The sequence below is a fragment of the Dunckerocampus dactyliophorus genome, unplaced genomic scaffold (genome assembly GCF_027744805.1).
Source record: "Dunckerocampus dactyliophorus isolate RoL2022-P2 unplaced genomic scaffold, RoL_Ddac_1.1 HiC_scaffold_22, whole genome shotgun sequence".
In the NCBI taxonomy this organism is placed as follows: Eukaryota; Metazoa; Chordata; class Actinopteri; order Syngnathiformes; family Syngnathidae; genus Dunckerocampus; species Dunckerocampus dactyliophorus.
In genome coordinates, this window is record NW_026559858.1 from 212,056 (window position 1) to 220,000 (window position 7,945).

Genomic DNA, 7,945 nt, shown 5'->3' on the forward strand with positions numbered 1-7,945 from the left:
GGAGCTAGGCAGAAACCCATGCCTAGGGTCCTGGAGCCCAGGGGCCGCGGGAAAGTCTGTGGAGAGCCGCTGTGTCCCTGGATGAAATGAGAAAAAGGGTGAAAAAATGGCAAAGTGTCAAGGGAGCTAGGCAGAAACCCATGCCTAGGGTCCTGGAGCCCAGGGGCCGCGGGAAAGTCTGTGGAGAGCCGCTGTGTCCCTGGATGAAATGAGAAAAAAGGTGAAAAAATGGCAAAGTGTCAAGGGAGCTAGGCAGAAACCCATGCCTAGGGTCCTGGAGCCCAGGGGCCGCGGGAAAGTCTGTGGAGAGCCGCTGTGTCCCTGGATGAAATGAGAAAAAAGGTGAAAAAATGGCAAAGTGTCAAGGGAGAAATTCAGAAACCCATGCCTAGGGTCCTGGAGCCCAGGGGCGGCTGTAAAGTCTGTGGAGAGCCGCTGTGTCCCTGGATGAAATGAGAAAAAGGGTGAAAAAATGGCAAAGTGTCAAGGGAGAAATTCAGAAACCCAGGCCGAGCTGCCTGGAGCCCAGGGGCGGCTGCAAAGTCTGTGGAGAGCCGCTGTGTCCCTGGATGAAATGAGAAAAAGGGTGGAAAAATGGCAAAGTGTCAAGGGAGCTAGGCAGAAACCCATGCCGAGCTGCCTGGAGCCCAGGGGCGGCTGCAAAGTCTGTGGAGTGCCGCTGTGTCCCTGGATGAAATGAGAAAAAGGGTGGAAAAATGGCAAAGTGTCAAGGGAGAAATTCAGAAACCCAGGCCGAGCTGCCTGGAGCCCAGGGGCGGCTGCAAAGTCTGTGGAGAGCCGCTGTGTCCCTGGATGAAATGAGAAAAAAGGTGAAAAAATGGCAAAGTGTCAAGGGAGAAATTCAGAAACCCAGGCCGAGCTGCCTGGAGCCCAGGGGCGGCTGTAAAGTCTGTGGAGTGCCGCTGTGTCCCTGGATGAAATGAGAAAAAGGGTGAAAAAATGGCAAAGTGTCAAGGGAGAAATTCAGAAACTCAGGCCGAGCTGCCTGGAGCCCAGGGGCGGCTGCAAAGTCTGTGGAGTGCCGCTGTGTCCCTGGATGAAATGAGAAAAAGGGTGGAAAAATGGCAAAGTGTCAAGGGAGAAATTCAGAAACCCAGGCCGAGCTGCCTGGAGCCCAGGGGCGGCTGCAAAGTCTGTGGAGAGCCGCTGTGTCCCTGGATGAAATGAGAAAAAAGGTGAAAAAATGGCAAAGTGTCAAGGGAGAAATTCAGAAACTCAGGCCGAGCTGCCTGGAGCCTCAAAGCGGATAGAAATAGCGTGGAGAGCCGCTGTTAAGCCAGACGCCCTCTGGCGGACACAGGCAGGAGTTGCAGTAAATGCATTGAAGTCAATGGGCGAGAGTAAGCCATGCCTTGCGTCCTGGAGCCCAGGGGCGGTTCTAAAGTCTGTGAGAGCCGCTGTGTCCCTGGATGAAATGAGAAAAAGGGTGAAAAAATGGCAAAGTGTCAAGGGAGCTAGGCAGAAACCCATGCCTAGGGTCCTGGAGCCCAGGGGCCGCGGGAAAGTCTGTGGAGAGCCGCTGTGTCCCTGGATGAAATGAGAAAAAGGGTGAAAAAATGGCAAAGTGTCAAGGGAGCTAGGCAGAAACCCATGCCTAGGGTCCTGGAGCCCAGGGGCCGCGGGAAAGTCTGTGGAGAGCCGCTGTGTCCCTGGATGAAATGAGAAAAAGGGTGAAAAAATGGCAAAGTGTCAAGGGAGCTAGGCAGAAACCCATGCCTAGGGTCCTGGAGCCCAGGGGCCGCGGGAAAGTCTGTGGAGAGCCGCTGTGTCCCTGGATGAAATGAGAAAAAAGGTGAAAAAATGGCAAAGTGTCAAGGGAGCTAGGCAGAAACCCATGCCTAGGGTCCTGGAGCCCAGGGGCCGCGGGAAAGTCTGTGGAGAGCCGCTGTGTCCCTGGATGAAATGAGAAAAAAGGTGAAAAAATGGCAAAGTGTCAAGGGAGAAATTCAGAAACCCATGCCTAGGGTCCTGGAGCCCAGGGGCGGCTGTAAAGTCTGTGGAGAGCCGCTGTGTCCCTGGATGAAATGAGAAAAAGGGTGAAAAAATGGCAAAGTGTCAAGGGAGAAATTCAGAAACCCAGGCCGAGCTGCCTGGAGCCCAGGGGCGGCTGCAAAGTCTGTGGAGAGCCGCTGTGTCCCTGGATGAAATGAGAAAAAGGGTGGAAAAATGGCAAAGTGTCAAGGGAGCTAGGCAGAAACCCATGCCGAGCTGCCTGGAGCCCAGGGGCGGCTGTAAAGTCTGTGGAGTGCCGCTGTGTCCCTGGATGAAATGAGAAAAAAGGTGAAAAAATGGCAAAGTGTCAAGGGAGCTAGGCAGAAACCCATGCCTAGGGTCCTGGAGCCCAGGGGCGGTTCTAAAGTCTGTGAGAGCCGCTGTTGCCCTGGATGAAATGAGAAAAAGGGTGAAAAAATGGCAAAGTGTCAAGGGAAAAATTCAGAAACCCATGCCTAGGGTCCTGGAGCCCAGGGGCGGCTGTAAAGTCTGTGGAGAGCCGCTGTGTCCCTGGATGAAATGAGAAAAAGGGTGGAAAAATGGCAAAGTGTCAAGGGAGCTAGGCAGAAACCCATGCCGAGCTGCCTGGAGCCCAGGGGCGGTTCTAAAGCCTGTGAGAGCCGCTGTTGCCCTGGATGAATTGAGAAAAAGGGTGGAAAAATGGCAAAGTGTCAAGGGAGAAATTCAGAAACCCATGCCGAGCGTCCTGGAGCCCAGGGGCCGCGGGAAAGTCTGTGGAGAGCCGCTGTTGCCCTGGATGAAATGAGAAAAAGGGTGAAAAAATGGCAAAGTGTCAAGGGAGCTAGGCAGAAACCCATGCCTAGGGTCCTGGAGCCCAGGGGCCGCGGGAAAGTCTGTGGAGAGCCGCTGTTGCCCTGGATGAAATGAGAAAAAGGGTGAAAAAATGGCAAAGTGTCAAGGGAGCTAGGCAGAAACCCATGCCGAGCTGCCTGGAGCCCAGGGGCGGCTGCAAAGTCTGTGGAGTGCCGCTGTGTCCCTGGATGAAATGAGAAAAAGGGTGGAAAAATGGCAAAGTGTCAAGGGAGAAATTCAGAAACCCAGGCCGAGCTGCCTGGAGCCCAGGGGCGGCTGCAAAGTCTGTGGAGAGCCGCTGTGTCCCTGGATGAAATGAGAAAAAAGGTGAAAAAATGGCAAAGTGTCAAGGGAGAAATTCAGAAACCCAGGCCGAGCTGCCTGGAGCCCAGGGGCGGCTGTAAAGTCTGTGGAGTGCCGCTGTGTCCCTGGATGAAATGAGAAAAAGGGTGAAAAAATGGCAAAGTGTCAAGGGAGAAATTCAGAAACTCAGGCCGAGCTGCCTGGAGCCCAGGGGCGGCTGCAAAGTCTGTGGAGTGCCGCTGTGTCCCTGGATGAAATGAGAAAAAGGGTGGAAAAATGGCAAAGTGTCAAGGGAGAAATTCAGAAACCCAGGCCGAGCTGCCTGGAGCCCAGGGGCGGCTGCAAAGTCTGTGGAGAGCCGCTGTGTCCCTGGATGAAATGAGAAAAAAGGTGAAAAAATGGCAAAGTGTCAAGGGAGAAATTCAGAAACTCAGGCCGAGCTGCCTGGAGCCTCAAAGCGGATAGAAATAGCGTGGAGAGCCGCTGTTAAGCCAGACGCCCTCTGGCGGACACAGGCAGGAGTTGCAGTAAATGCATTGAAGTCAATGGGCGAGAGTAAGCCATGCCTTGCGTCCTGGAGCCCAGGGGCGGTTCTAAAGTCTGTGAGAGCCGCTGTGTCCCTGGATGAAATGAGAAAAAGGGTGAAAAAATGGCAAAGTGTCAAGGGAGCTAGGCAGAAACCCATGCCTAGGGTCCTGGAGCCCAGGGGCCGCGGGAAAGTCTGTGGAGAGCCGCTGTGTCCCTGGATGAAATGAGAAAAAGGGTGAAAAAATGGCAAAGTGTCAAGGGAGCTAGGCAGAAACCCATGCCTAGGGTCCTGGAGCCCAGGGGCCGCGGGAAAGTCTGTGGAGAGCCGCTGTGTCCCTGGATGAAATGAGAAAAAGGGTGAAAAAATGGCAAAGTGTCAAGGGAGCTAGGCAGAAACCCATGCCTAGGGTCCTGGAGCCCAGGGGCCGCGGGAAAGTCTGTGGAGAGCCGCTGTGTCCCTGGATGAAATGAGAAAAAAGGTGAAAAAATGGCAAAGTGTCAAGGGAGCTAGGCAGAAACCCATGCCTAGGGTCCTGGAGCCCAGGGGCCGCGGGAAAGTCTGTGGAGAGCCGCTGTGTCCCTGGATGAAATGAGAAAAAAGGTGAAAAAATGGCAAAGTGTCAAGGGAGAAATTCAGAAACCCATGCCTAGGGTCCTGGAGCCCAGGGGCGGCTGTAAAGTCTGTGGAGAGCCGCTGTGTCCCTGGATGAAATGAGAAAAAGGGTGAAAAAATGGCAAAGTGTCAAGGGAGAAATTCAGAAACCCAGGCCGAGCTGCCTGGAGCCCAGGGGCGGCTGCAAAGTCTGTGGAGAGCCGCTGTGTCCCTGGATGAAATGAGAAAAAGGGTGGAAAAATGGCAAAGTGTCAAGGGAGCTAGGCAGAAACCCATGCCGAGCTGCCTGGAGCCCAGGGGCGGCTGTAAAGTCTGTGGAGTGCCGCTGTGTCCCTGGATGAAATGAGAAAAAAGGTGAAAAAATGGCAAAGTGTCAAGGGAGCTAGGCAGAAACCCATGCCTAGGGTCCTGGAGCCCAGGGGCGGTTCTAAAGTCTGTGAGAGCCGCTGTTGCCCTGGATGAAATGAGAAAAAGGGTGAAAAAATGGCAAAGTGTCAAGGGAAAAATTCAGAAACCCATGCCTAGGGTCCTGGAGCCCAGGGGCGGCTGTAAAGTCTGTGGAGAGCCGCTGTGTCCCTGGATGAAATGAGAAAAAGGGTGGAAAAATGGCAAAGTGTCAAGGGAGCTAGGCAGAAACCCATGCCGAGCTGCCTGGAGCCCAGGGGCGGTTCTAAAGCCTGTGAGAGCCGCTGTTGCCCTGGATGAATTGAGAAAAAGGGTGGAAAAATGGCAAAGTGTCAAGGGAGAAATTCAGAAACCCATGCCGAGCGTCCTGGAGCCCAGGGGCCGCGGGAAAGTCTGTGGAGAGCCGCTGTTGCCCTGGATGAAATGAGAAAAAGGGTGAAAAAATGGCAAAGTGTCAAGGGAGCTAGGCAGAAACCCATGCCTAGGGTCCTGGAGCCCAGGGGCCGCGGGAAAGTCTGTGGAGAGCCGCTGTGTCCCTGGATGAAATGAGAAAAAGGGTGAAAAAATGGCAAAGTGTCAAGGGAGCTAGGCAGAAACCCATGCCTAGGGTCCTGGAGCCCAGGGGCCGCGGGAAAGTCTGTGGAGAGCCGCTGTGTCCCTGGATGAAATGAGAAAAAGGGTGAAAAAATGGCAAAGTGTCAAGGGAGCTAGGCAGAAACCCATGCCTAGGGTCCTGGAGCCCAGGGGCCGCGGGAAAGTCTGTGGAGAGCCGCTGTGTCCCTGGATGAAATGAGAAAAAAGGTGAAAAAGTAACAAAGTGTCAAGGGAGAAATTCAGAAACCCAGGCCGAGCTGCCTGGAGCCTCAAAGCGGATAGAAATAGCGTGGAGAGCCGCTGTTAAGCCAGACGCCCTCTGGCGGACACAGGCAGGAGTTGCAGTAAATGCATTGAAGTCAATGGGCGAGAGTACCCAATGCGCCAAAAAAGTGCTGAAAATATGACAAAGTGTCAAATGAATGGGAGGCAATGGGCGAGAGTACCCAATGCGCCAAAAAAGTGCTGAAAATATGACAAAGTGTCAAATGAATGGGAGTCAATGGGCGAGAGTACCCAATGCACAAAAAAAGTGCTGAAAAAGTCCACACGAGCCTAGTCAGAAATGCAGGCCGAGGCGGCTGGAGCCCCAAAGCGGCTATAAAAAGCGTGGAGAGCCGCTGTCGCCCCGGAGAAACGGAGAAAAAGTGCTGAAAAAAGGCCCACGTCCTAACGGACCTAGGCGGAAGTGCAGGCGAGGCGGCAGGAGTCTGAAAACCGCTATAAAAAGCGTGGAGAGCCGCTGTCGCCCCGGAGAAACGTAGAAAAAGTGCTGAAAAAAGGCCTAAATCCTAACGGACCTAGGCGGAAGTGCAGGCGAGGCGGCAGGAGTCTGAAAACGGCTATAAAATGCGTGGAGAGCCGCTGTCGCCCCGGAGAAACGGAGAAAAAGTGCTGAAAAAAGGCCTAAATCCTAACGGACCGAGGCGGAAGTGCAGGCGAGGCGGCAGGAGTCTGAAAACGGCTATAAAATGCGTGGAGAGCCGCTGTCGCCCCGGAGGAACGGAGAAAAAGTGCTGAAAAAAGGCCTAAATCCTAACGGACCGAGGCGGAAGTGCAGGCGAGGCGGCAGGAGTCTGAAAACGGCTATAAAATGCGTGGAGAGCCGCTGTCGCCCCGGAGGAACGGAGAAAAAGTGCTGAAAAAAGGCCTAAATCCTAACGGACCGAGGCGGAAGTGCAGGCGAGGCGGCAGGAGTCTGAAAGCGGCTATAAAACGCGTGGAGAGCCGCTCGGATGATTTTTCAAAGTGTCAAATGAATGGGAGTGAATGGGGCAGAGTACCCAATGTGTAAAAAAAGTGCTGAAAAAACGACAAAGTCCACACGAGCCTAGTCAGAAATGCAGTCCGAGGCGGCTGGAGCCCCAAAGCGGCTATAAAACGCGTGGAGAGCCGCTCGGATGATTTTTCAAAGTGTCAAATGAATGGGAGTGAATGGGGCAGAGTACCCAATGTGTAAAAAAAGTGCTGAAAAAACGACAAAGTCCACACGAGCCTAGTCAGAAATGCAGTCCGAGGCGGCTGGAGCCCCAAAGCGGCTATAAAATGCATGGAGAGCCGCTCGGATGATTTTTCAAAGTGTCAAATGAATGGGAGTGAATGGGGCGGAGTACCCAATGCGCGAAAAAAGTGCTGAAAAAACGACAAAGTCCACACGAGCCTAGTCAGAAATGAAGGCCGAGGCGGCTGGAGCCCCAAAGCGGCTATAAAATGCGTGGAGAGCCGCTCGGATGATTTTTCTAAGTGTGAAATGAATGGGAGTGAATGGGGCGGAGTACCCAATGCGCGAAAAAAGTGCTGAAAAAACGACAAAGTGTCAAATGAATGGGAGTGAATGGGCGGAGTACCCAATGCGTGAAAAAAGGTCTGGAAAAACGACAAAGTGTCAAATGAATGGGAGTCAATGGGCGGAGTACCCAATGCGCGAAAAAAGTGCTGAAAAAATGACAAAGTGTCAAATGAATGGGAGTCAATGAGTGTTTTGGTCGACCAGGAAAAAACGCGTTTACGGGAGAGGGTAAATCAGCCGAGAGGGGGGGGGGGGGGTATACTTTACCCTCTCCCGTAAATGCCATTTTTCCTGGTTGACCAAAACACCTCCAGCACGATTTCGGAAACCCAGTTTTTAGAAACACTGACCTCCAGGGGAAGTACCGAGAAAAGCACACTTTTGAATCCGCTTTTGACGCACTGAAACACGGACGTGAGCTGGGGCTGTGCCGCTCTTGGAAAACCCCTGGAGGTTATTTTCTAAAACGGGTTTCCGCGTCCCCCGGGCGCCCGTGTTGGGCCGCGCAAGGCGGTCCGGGCTGCCCACCCCATCTGAGTGCCCCGTTGGGCCGCGTGCATGGCAGGCATCCAAGGAAGGCTGATGAGCAGCGGTGATGATGATGATGAGACACCAGCTGCAAATTTGACAAAGTGTCACCTCTCAAGCATTTCCAAGCGTGACACAAACAAAAGGGAACGGGAACTTTTATATGAGTGACTTGTGCTTCTTTTTCTCCAAGTGTCACTCCACAGCTGGCACCCAGGCTGTGTGACGCAGGTGTCCGACGAGGAGCGCCCGCGATGGGCCGCGTCAGGCGGCCCGGGCCGCGCTATCACCTCCGGATGACAACATCCAAAGGAGCACGTTGGTGCTTGCTGGGAGTTTGCGCACGCGATAGGCGACGC